Source organism: Otolemur garnettii, unplaced genomic scaffold (genome assembly GCF_000181295.1).
Source record: "Otolemur garnettii isolate 467f Iridium unplaced genomic scaffold, OtoGar3 scaffold00045, whole genome shotgun sequence".
Lineage (NCBI taxonomy): Eukaryota > Metazoa > Chordata > Mammalia > Primates > Galagidae > Otolemur > Otolemur garnettii.
The window spans coordinates 1,093,743-1,105,299 of NW_003852440.1; positions in this window are offsets into that span (position 1 = coordinate 1,093,743).

Genomic DNA, 11,557 nt, shown 5'->3' on the forward strand with positions numbered 1-11,557 from the left:
ATTTAGAGAGGCTAGGTAGTTACATTTAGCATGTCTGGGACATCTGTCTGGGACATGTCTGGAACAAGATATCTGGGTTGCAAATGAATGGCTACGATCCCTTTCCTTCCCAGGTCTAGGAAATGGGGCTCCCCTGACTACCCCACCTCCACCCCCCCCCCCCCGCCCACCCTTCAGCCTGCTGGTTCTGCTGCTTGCTGCCACCGCACCAACATTGCCAAGGCGGAGGCAGCCGGTCCGCACACCCCAGCTCCACGAGCTGGCTGGGATGCCACTTGTCTTGCATCAACCTCACACTCTTGGGCTTAAGCAATTCTCTTGCCTCAGCCTTCCCAGTAGCTAGGACTACAGGTGCACAACACCACGCCTGGCTATTTGTTGTTGTTGTTATAGTTATTATTATTGTTTAGCAGGCCTGGGCTGGGTTTGAAGCCGCCAGCTCCGGTGTATGTGGCTGGCACCATAGCCTCTGAGCTATAGGCACCTGGCCTGTATATACTCTTTACATACAAGAAATATTGGCCCTTTGAGCATGAGAGTTGCAATGGAAATGATTCATCTGGATTCAAGGATTCAATCTGTTTACGTGTGCACAAAAGGCAAAGAGACAAAGAATTTCAAAGGAAGGCATTTAGAGACCAACTGGTACAATATCTCATTTTACGGTAAGGAAAATGGAGTCTCAGGCTACAGAATCAATGTCAGAGCCCAAACTAGAATCTAGGCCTCCTAACTCTCAAGTGGTCTGTCCATCCTATCCTCCTGCTCATCTTTTTAAGTAGCTGTTAACAGCTTTCTGAGAAGCCTGTCTTTTCTTGGGATTCAACTCTAGCCTCACAGTCAATGAAAAGCCTTTTATCAAACAGAACTACCTTATTACTTAACACTTTATTCCAGGATTATCCTTTTGCAGTTCTTTGAACCAATTTACAGTAAGATGACTATTTCTGTGTTATTTCTTTAAGTACTAATTCACAAATACTTTTTCCTTTCCTTTCATTCCATTTTCAGTTCCACTTCCTCCAGCCAACCACATCCTATTCTTTTACTTTCTTTCAAACTTATCACAGTTAAAAGTCTTAATACTCTGTTACTATTTATTCAGTGATTAGATTGCTCCCACAGTAAACTAGAAGCCCTCTAGTTGGCAAATCTATGCCTTCTATTATTTTCAACTCCACACGTAGCACAGTCCTCTATGAGTGAATAACAACCTCCCCTGTCTCCTGTATTCATAAAGATGTCTGAATTACCTACTATTTTTATACATGGAACTGTATGAGCAATCAATTCATGCACTGGCATATTCAATCCTTAAGTAATGTTTTCTCTTAAATGATGTTATGATTTAACAGTTTAAGATTCTGACTAACATATTCACAGTGGGTACAATTTAGACAGAGAAAAAAAGGAGAGAATGCCACTGTATCATAACTTTCTTAACTGGGCCTAGAACTCAGTGCCAAGTGATAATCAAGCTCTGTCTCCCACTATTCCAACAAAGGCTTTCTAACCATGATGAAAGCAGGGAAATAGATGTCACTTGCTTAGAAGTATATGCTGAGAAACTATTTCACAATCACTGATTATATTCCATTTAGTCATCTCATAAATGTATATTTTTAGTTACGTAAAGCCAGAAAATGACGCTTCATATGGATTAGCACACTGGTTTCATCTAATGATGATAAAGGAATAAAGAGGCAGAAAACCAAAATCTTCTCTTTTCCATTTTCTTTTCTATGTCCTCTCTACCTCTCCATCTTTCCTTGCAACTGTGTGAATGAACACAATCCTCCAAGTTTGCCACGGTAAGGTTGGATGTGTGTAAGTGGACATCCCAGGTTATAAATAGGTTAGGAAATACTATAATATTATATTACATTATCTTTTCATTATGGTTTGATGTCCTATAAAATTCTAGTTCTAATGCTTTAGTCAGGCTTCTCAAAAACAATGCCAGCTTGTCACAAAGTGAAATAGTGTGCGTAATACAAGCTCCATACCTTTTTTTGCCACAGCCACATGGGGGGGCACCTGCATACTTATTGCAAATGCAAGCTCCCAGTTACAGGTAATTATGAAGAAACTCTTCTTTAAGACTAATACACAGTACTCAATATATCAAATTTAATAAGAAAAAAGTCTCTAATGACAATAACCAAACCCAGATATTATCCTTAAAATTATTAACAGAGGTAACTATGTATTATTTTCCCATAAGCGTAGGTATTTCACCCTAAACAGAGAAATTTTATCATATGATTATGAAACAAATTTAGAAAAGAAAAACACTGGAGATGGGGGGGTAGGTAGAAATCTCAGGTCAATGAAATTTCTTTCAGTAAATCCTCAAAGAAGAAATTGCTTGGTAAATCAAGAGGTTAACAATGAATATATGATATACAAAGGTAAACAAAGAAAAAAGCATAGAAAGTACATGTGCTAAACTGTTCTACAAAGTCTGCTGCTTTATACCCGAGCAGTATGATATGTGGGGAGCAGGCCAGAATAACCTCAAAGTCTTTGGGACTATGCTGAGCAGGAGACAGTGGGTGGGCCCATCAAAATGTGAGGTGATGCTGAGAAGGGTTTTGATTTGGGTCACGTAAATTCAGAGAAACGAGGCTGGTGATTCAGATGATTTTCACAGCAACGTTTGCCAAATATTCCCCATGTGCTAGATGCTGGTAAATGCTTTACATAGATATCCTATCTAATTCTCACATGAAGTTTATAAAGAAAGTCCTATTACTACTTCCATTTTGAGAGAAGGAAACAAGGAATTATCAAGATAACCCCCCCCCCACCGCCACCGCCGCCACACACACACCGAAGGAGCAGGATTTGAACTTAGGCAGTGGGGTTCAACTGAATTGCCAACTTTCTGTGCTGCCTACCACACTACACTGCTATGGGAAGATGGTCCCTGTAACAAATCTGTCAAATACCTTTCAGTTTTGTTTTGTTTTGTTTGAGACAAGGTCTCACTCTGTTGCCTGGGCTAGAGTATAGTGGCATCATCATAGCTCACTGCAACCTCACGCTCCTGAGCACAAGTGATCCTCCCTCGTTGGCCTAAGTAGCGGAGACTATAGGTGTACACCACCATGCCCAGCTAATTTTTCTATTTTTTATAGAGACAGGGTCTTACTAGAGACCTTTTGTAGAGACAGGGCTGCTCAAGCTGGTCTCTAACTCTTGGCCTCAAACGACACGTCCTTCTCAGCCTCCCAAAGTCCTAGGATTACAGGAGAGGGCCACACTTGGTCACCTTTCAATTTTTTCTGCTCTGCTGCTCCCATTGCTATTGTTACCTGGGGTGAGCACCCACAATGCCTATTGCTGTGGATCCAGAATAAGTTTACTCCATTTCTAGACTAAAAGACTGGTGCCTCTCAATAATTACAAAAAGAAAGAAGTGGGGACATGGAACACAATTCTGCTTCTTGATTAAAGCAACCTGGTTTACAAAAGGTGACATATTTACTATCACTGTTTAACTGGTCTCTTTTTAAGGAGAACTAAGAGACAGCCCTCTCTAAACAGTTAAACACTGAATCACTCACTGGCTGACATAAAATGAGTATTTACCAAATTTAAAAGGTCATAAATACCATAAGAAATGCTAAGAAACTTAAGAGCAAGCTCTGCCTTGAAAGATCAGCGTCTAGCTCAGGGTCTCTCAACTTCAGTGCTACTGACATTTTGGGCTGGATAGTGCTTCATCGTGGGAAGTTTTCCTGCCCAGCGTAGCATGCTGGGAACATCCATGACCGCCGCCCACTAAATACCCTTGGTGTCCCCCAACTTGTGGCAACCAAAAATGTCTACAAACTGCTAAATGTCTCCTGGGGAGCAAAATGCCCCCAGTTGAGAACCAATGGTTTAGCTGAATAAGATACTTTATACTTTAAAACAAAAATCAACAAATTAACTCAGTAAGAAATTATAAAAGTAAGTACAAGACAGTGTCATCACAGACCCCAGAACTACTTGTCTATATAGGATGAATAATCTCCCTTTCATATATGTCATAATCCTCTTGAAACCAACTAACAGATTATAGTCTTATGAAGAAATGGAAGGAATTATGAAGATCTGAAAGAAATTTTTTTTGTCCAGAAAAGAAGCTGAGACCTAGAAAAGAAAAGTAGATTATTTCTAACCACATAAAGGCTATGAATAAAAAAAAATTTTTTTTTTTTTTTTGAGACAGAGCCTCAAGCTATCCCCCTGGGTAGAGTGCCGTGGCATTACAGCTCACAGCAACCTCCAACTCCTGGGCTCAAGCGAGTCTCCTGCCTCCGCCTCCCAAGTAGCTGGGACCACAGGCGCCCGCCACAACGCCCGGCTATTTTTTGGTTGCAGCCGTCATTGTTGTTTGGCGGGTCCGGGCTGGGGATTCGAACCCGCCACCTTAGGGGTGAGCTATAGGCGCCTAGCCAAAAAATTTAAAGTAATATACATTTATCTAGTCCTCTGATCATTTACTCAAGAACTCTGGTTCCTCACTTCCAAAACCAAGGGGCTGAGGGAGGAAGAAACGGCCTGTGAGTCAGACTCCAGGAACACAACTAGATCCATAATGTTCTCACGTCTCTCTCTCTCGTACAACACAATCGCAGTGCTGCTGGCGAAGGGCTGCATGCCTCTGTGTGCCAGGCAGTACTAGGGCAGAAAGATGAGGGAAAAAACAGGTCCCTGTCTTTAATGCTCTTACGTCCTCTGGGAAGACAGATGAATAAATACCGTGTTTCCCCGGTCACAGCCAATCCAGCCGTAGGAAGGTAAAAGATGACACTGCAGAGGCAGGCAGACAAGGCACAGGTGATGAACAATTTTGACTTAACATGCTGAGGAGCTTACACTTAATCTTGAAAGAAATGTGCAGGGTTTTTTTTGTTTTGTTTTTTTTTGGAAAGAGTCTCATTATGTTGCCTTCAGTAGAGTGCCGTAGCATCATAGCTCACAGCAACCTCAAACTCTTGGCCTCAAGCAATTCTCTTGCCTCAGCCTCCCAAGTAGCTAGGACTATAGGCGCCTGCCACAACACCTGGCTATTTTTTGGTTGTAGTTGTTAACTGTTGTTTGACAGGCCCGGGCTGGGTTTGAACCCATCAGCTCTGGTGTATATGGCTGGTGCCCTAATTGCTGAGCTACAGGTGCCGAGACACGGGGAGGATTTTTAAGCAGTGAAGCTGCCTGGTCAAATCTTTTTTCATGCATGTGCTCACTTGTGCACTCTCTCTTAAGTGTCTGCATTTTTAAAACCTTTAAACAAGTCCTACAAGTAGCAATAAAAATGGGTTTACATTCCACTTCAGTTAGCAGCTTCCTCCCCCCCTCTCTGTGTGTGTGTCTCTCTCTCACATGCACACACACCCAGAGATGAAGGATTCCTAAAATAACACCTGGGTTACAACCTGTGACGCATCTCTGGCACTTTCTTATTCAATTTTATTCCATTATTTTACAACTTCTGGTCAAGCCACCAAAAATTGATTTCACTACCAGTCAAGATACATAATTTCTAAGCCAGGGTTTCTCAACCTCAGCAGCGTCTGACATTCGGGGCAGGACAATGCTTCACTGCAGGGGGCTATCCTGTGCTCGCAGGATGTTTGGGGGCATCCCTGGCCTCCATGCCCATAGTACCCCAGCACAACGGCCAAAACCATCCCAGACGTTGTCTCCTAGCTGAAAACCACTGATCTAGGAAATGGAAGGTCAAAGCAAGGCTGGGTTGAGTGGGCCATAGTCCTAACATACAGCGGGTTGACCCAAGAACAAAGGTTCTTGAGGACCCATTAAAATACACAGAGAAGGCAGGCAGCAGAAATACAAACCAAGATATAAGGGCATGAGTCTGTCTGAAATAGTAGTTCCTGAGTCAGATTGTTCAGGAAACTTCAAGTCTAAGCACAAATAACTCCAAGAAAACACTGGTATAGTGGAAATGAAGAAATTCTCTCTCCAAACTGGATCACAATGAACTAGTATTAGATTTTACAAAAAAAAAAACTGGGTTTCCAGTTCATCAGGAACACTCTATCAAAAAAAAGGGCTGTAAACAACAATATTCTGTGAAGCCTCATAGGTAGAGCATTTGGTGACTGACTAGACACAAGTTCATCAATTTGTACAATAAGGGCATTTGCCTACTAATTGGGTATTTGGAAAACCCCCTCCCATAATAACATGGCCCATAGTCACTAATACTGCTCCCTTTAAGCTAATGATCTTAAAATTTGATAAGATAGTTCAGAGTTCATTTCCCAAAGCATAAAATTAAAATAAATTAAAAATTTCACTATTCAAAGGTACTACACCAGAGATCAGCTTGGTTTTCCACAAAAAGTTATACCTAGTTTACTAAAGTTAATACTAAATATATACATTAACTATAAAACATAATCCCTGTTGTGGAGATATCTAATAATCTGTATTTTAGTGTGGCTAAAACTTCAAAACTTCAAATTAATTTCTTTGAATTAAGACCACTAAAAAAATTGTCTTAACCTATACAAATATGGAAGCCACTAACGTGGACTAGGAAAAGGAATTCTTTTTTTTTTTTTTTTTTTTTTTTTAAAGACAGAGTCTCACTGTGTCACCCTTAGTAGAGTACCCTAGTATCATAGCTCACAGCAACCTCAAACTCTTGGGCATAAGTGATTCTCTTTCCTTAGCCTCCCGAATAACTGGACTACAGGTGCCCACCACAATGTCCGGATATTTTTTTTGTTGCAGTTTGGCCAGGGCTGGGTTGGAACCCACCACCCTTGGTATATGGGGTCAGTGCCCTACTCATTGAGCCACAGGCACTGTCCAAGAAAAGGAATTCTTTCTAAATAAGTAGAGCGAGAGCAATACTTTCAAAAATTTAATTCTTTTGATTTTAAGTCACAAATTCGTCAAGTGACCGTTCACAATAGAGAAGATTAGGTGAAAATGCAGTGAAATCAAACCAACCTTTCAATTAGAGCTGGCCATCTCAGGAGCTGGTAAATTTTCACTGGGTAAGCATAATGGCCAATATTTTTTGGTTTATCATAGTCATTGAAGTAACCAGGAGTAGTTTTCTAAAGTTTCAATTTTAGCACAGTAATCTATCATTGCAACTTACGTTGTTACTGTCATTATGCTAACTTTCACAAATTTTTTTAAAGAAAGAATCTCACTTTCTTGCCCTGGGTAGAGCACTGTGGCATTACAGCTCACAGCAACCTCCAACTCCTGGGCTAGGTGATTCTCTTGCCTCAGCCTCCCAAGTAGCTGGGACTACAGGCGCCCACCACAACACCTGGCTATTTTTTGTTCTGCAGTTGTTTAGCTGGCCCGGCCTGGGCTCGAACCCGCTACCCTCGGTGTATGGGGCCAGCACCCTACTCACTAAGCCACAGGTGCTGCCCAACTTTCACACATTTTTATACAACATAGTAGTGCCAGTAAAATGCAGTGGAATGTAAGGAGCTGTAAGTGCATTCACTGTAGTTTACCATGTGAGTCAAAAAAATAGTCATCTAGGCTCGGCACCTGTAGCTCAGTGAGTATGGTGCCAGCCACATACACAGAGGCTTATGGGTTTAAGCCAGTCCGGGCCTGCTAAACAACAATGACAACTGCAACAAAAAAATAGGCGTGTGGCTGGCACTGGTAGTCCCAGCTACTTGAGAGGCTGAGGCAAAAGAATCACACATGCCCAAGAGTTTCAGGTTGCTGTGAGCTATGATGCCATAGCACTCTACTGAGGGTGACATAGTGAGACTATCTCAAAAATTAAAAGAAAAAAAAAAAGAAAGAAAGAGTCATCTATACTTTTTAAGCCAGGGACCTAAATACTTTAGTACAAGTACTTACAGAAAAAGGAAAAGTATATAATAATATAATGCTATACTATCAGGTAGTAGATTGTTTTTTATTCTAGTCTGCTACCAACACACGTAATGCCAGCATTTTTCAAACTTTTTTCTTAAAATAACAGGACTTTTAATTCCCAAACAAAATCTACAAAATTTCAATATATGAAAATAGCTAAAAGCAGAGATGGGAAAGCTCCATAGCACTTCTGGAGAGACCTAGAGTTCTGTTACAAAGCATGAAAGATACTGGTCTAGACCATTTTCCATATCAGAAACTAAAATTATCAAGTGAATGATGTTATGATCTTTTAAAAGCTGAGACAGAGAAAGGCATGAACTCTTTCTAAATTTGATTACAAATGACCCAAAGGAAAAATTCTCACAAATACAACTAGTCACAAAAGAATTATAACTTCAATCTCAATTTTTAAAATTACTTTTCTTTCTAACCATGAAGGAAATTAACTTTAATTCAGTAACTCTTAACAGCTTTACTGCAACTTTCAATTCAAGCAGGATTAATTCTGTTACTTATTCTTAAATTGTATAAATAATATGATCTCATTTCTGCAAAATGTTCTTTGTGCCCACTTAACGCTCTATCTGTATAAAGCCACAGAAAAACTTAAAGCCCTCTAACTGTGTAAGGCCATGGATGACCACTTAAAGTAAATGATGATTATTCTTACATGTTAGAGGTTAATAGATTATTTTATTCTTTGTATTTTTCTGTAATGCCTGAATATTCTATGATAAATGCGTCAAAACAGTTTCATTACTCATAAAAAACTCATTTCATAAATAATTACAAAATTAATTAAAATTTCATAAATAAATATTCCAAATTTGAATTATGTTTCTTAAACAATTGTTTAATACAACATACTAAATCTATGTGCTCCCCTAGGTGCTATGAGGTACAGGAATGTACCAAAACATTCCTACTCAGAAATTATCTAGTTGGACAAACAAGACTAATAAATAAGAAACAATTAGCACCCAATATAAATCAGAACAGATCTAATAGCTAAACTAAGTACTATGGACCTTAAATTGCTATTACAGTATAGAAAAAAATAGATAATGGTATGTATTTCTCAAAAGACTTGTATGAGAAAAACACGAAAAAAAAGACCAATTTCACTTATAAATTTAAAATGTAGATTAAAAGACTGAAATAGCATTTCACACCTATTTGATTTAGCAAAAATTAAAGTCTGGTAACATACCAGGAGTCTACAGTCTCTCATAGTCTTTTGTTTCCCAATACAGAAAAACATAGCTATAGAGAAATACTTCACTTTTCTGAAATAAACAATAGCACAAATAAAAAGTAATTGGCTCAGAGCGGTTTTTATTTCTGTAAACAGCAAGCAGAGAAAGGCACTCTTATACACTGCTATTAACACAAATTGGGGCAGCCTTTTAGAGGCACCATGCAACAATTTCTACCAAAATTTAAAATGTGTATACCTTTTGGCTTAGCAATTCACTTTTAGGAATTTATCCTAATGGAATAATAAGACCAGTTTACATTTATTGAGCACTTATGCTGTTCTGGGTACTATTCTAAGGATATATTATTTAACAGTTCTATAGTTTGATATTGCCATCAGTCTCACTTTAGAAATGAGGCGACTGAGCTCAGAGAAGTTAAATAACTTGGCCAAGATTCCCTAATCAGTAAAAGGCAGAACTGTGATAGAAAGGCAGTCCCGACTCTCAGTCATGACCCCGTGTGCCCACAGGTAACCAAGATGATGGTATTATAAAGATGTTTACTGCAGCACTGCTTAGAGTAGAGAAAAAAGAAAGTACGAAAACTCCATGTTCCTCAATAGCAGTGAGAGTAAATCACAGTACATCTATATAAAAATATAGTATGCCTTAAAAAATGAGATAATTTATATGTGCAGATACAAAAACCCTCTAAATTACATTAAACAGAAAAGGCAAAGGGTAGAACAGAGAGTAAAATTAAACTGTAGTTGGACTTCCAGATAAAAAGAGCAAATTAAACAGAACTTCATTCTCACTCTCCGAGTACCACTAAAAACAATGGCAAAGAATTTATTTTTTATATTATTTTATTTTTTTGAGACAGGGTCTTACCTGTTGCTCAGGCTGCAGTGATTTGTGGTGTGATCATAGCTTACTGTAACCTTCAACTTCTGGGCTCAAGTAATTCTCCCTCCTCAGACCCTCAAGGAGCTAAGACTACAGGCTTGCAATGTCATACCCAGATAATTTTTTAATTTTTCACTATATTACCCAGGCTGGTCTCAAACTCCAGGCTGCAAGTGATCCTTCAGTCTTCACTTCCCAAAGCACTGGAATTGTATTTGTGAACAATTGTGCCCAGCCTTAAGAATTTTTTTTTGAGACAGAGACTCAAGCTGTCACCCCTGGATAGAGTGCCTTGGTATCACAGCTCATAGCAACCTCCAACTCTCGGGCTCAAGCTGCCTCCGCCTCCCCAGTAGCTGGGACTACAGGCACCCGCCACAACGCCTGGCTATTTTTTGGTTGTAGTTGTCCTTGTTTGGCAGGCCTGGCTGGATTTGAACCTGCCAGCTCAGGTGTACATGGCTGGTGCCTTAGCTGCTTGAGCCACAGGCGCTGAGCCTAAGAATTTTTTTAAAAAGGAAAACCCAGTAAGGGGAAAATGAAAACCAAGAGGAGAAAACCTACTCATTTTTAGACCTAGAAAAAGCGTATGGACAGGTAGTAACTGATTTCACAGTCCCTAAAAAGTAACTCTTAAACTAACGAATAAGAAAGCTAAGAAGCAGTCCACCTGCACTGCAGAACTGCCAACAGGCTTAGGAATTGATGCCAGGTCCCTCAGGAAGAGAGGACAGGATGGGGCTCGGTTGAAGTGTTTAATTAGGATTAGGACCCAGCTCCCTTCCCAGCTGGATCCACAGCAGACCAGAGGCCCCATCACCCAGCCAAATGTCTCTAAACAGAAGCTACCCCTAGGGAATGCTGGAAGTGTGCAAATTTGAACTTAAATTAACAATTATAAACAAGGGAAAAGACTAAAACAAATCTCTGTTGCTGTCTGACCAAAGATCCAGAAACTTAAATTCACTTTTGTTTGGGGGCAATCAGTTAGCTGTACTTTTCACACTAGCAAATCACTTCACCAGAACTACTAAATTAGTGATCTTATAGATCAGACACTTTGATTATACAGAATAAAAATAGGGAAGGGCAGAAAGAAAAATGCGAGAGTTTGCTGAAAAGCTATGGTCTAAACCAAGGGTTCTAAATCGCAGCACCACTAACATTTTGGGCTATATAATTCTGTGGGGGTGAGAGGGCTCCCCTGTGTGTTGTAAGATGCTTGGCAGAACACTTGGTCTCTAGCTAGACCACTGCCCCCAAGCTATAAAAATAAAAAAATGTCTCCAAACATCAACTGAGGGGGCAAAATCACTCATGGTTGAGAGTCACTGGGCTAGATCCAGCTTGTATTAATATTGAGAGGAAGGTTACTGACAAAATGAGAGTTTCTAACAGCTCCAAGTCCAAATGAGAATCAGCCTTAGGAAGGAGACCCTCTGTGGCCACCCCTCATGAGGACACCCTTAGACACATCCTCAGGGTATCCTGAGTGTGTACACCTGGAGTGCTCTCCTTCTGCGTCTGGCCAATCTGGTGCTGATGTTGCCTGTGTGACAGATGGC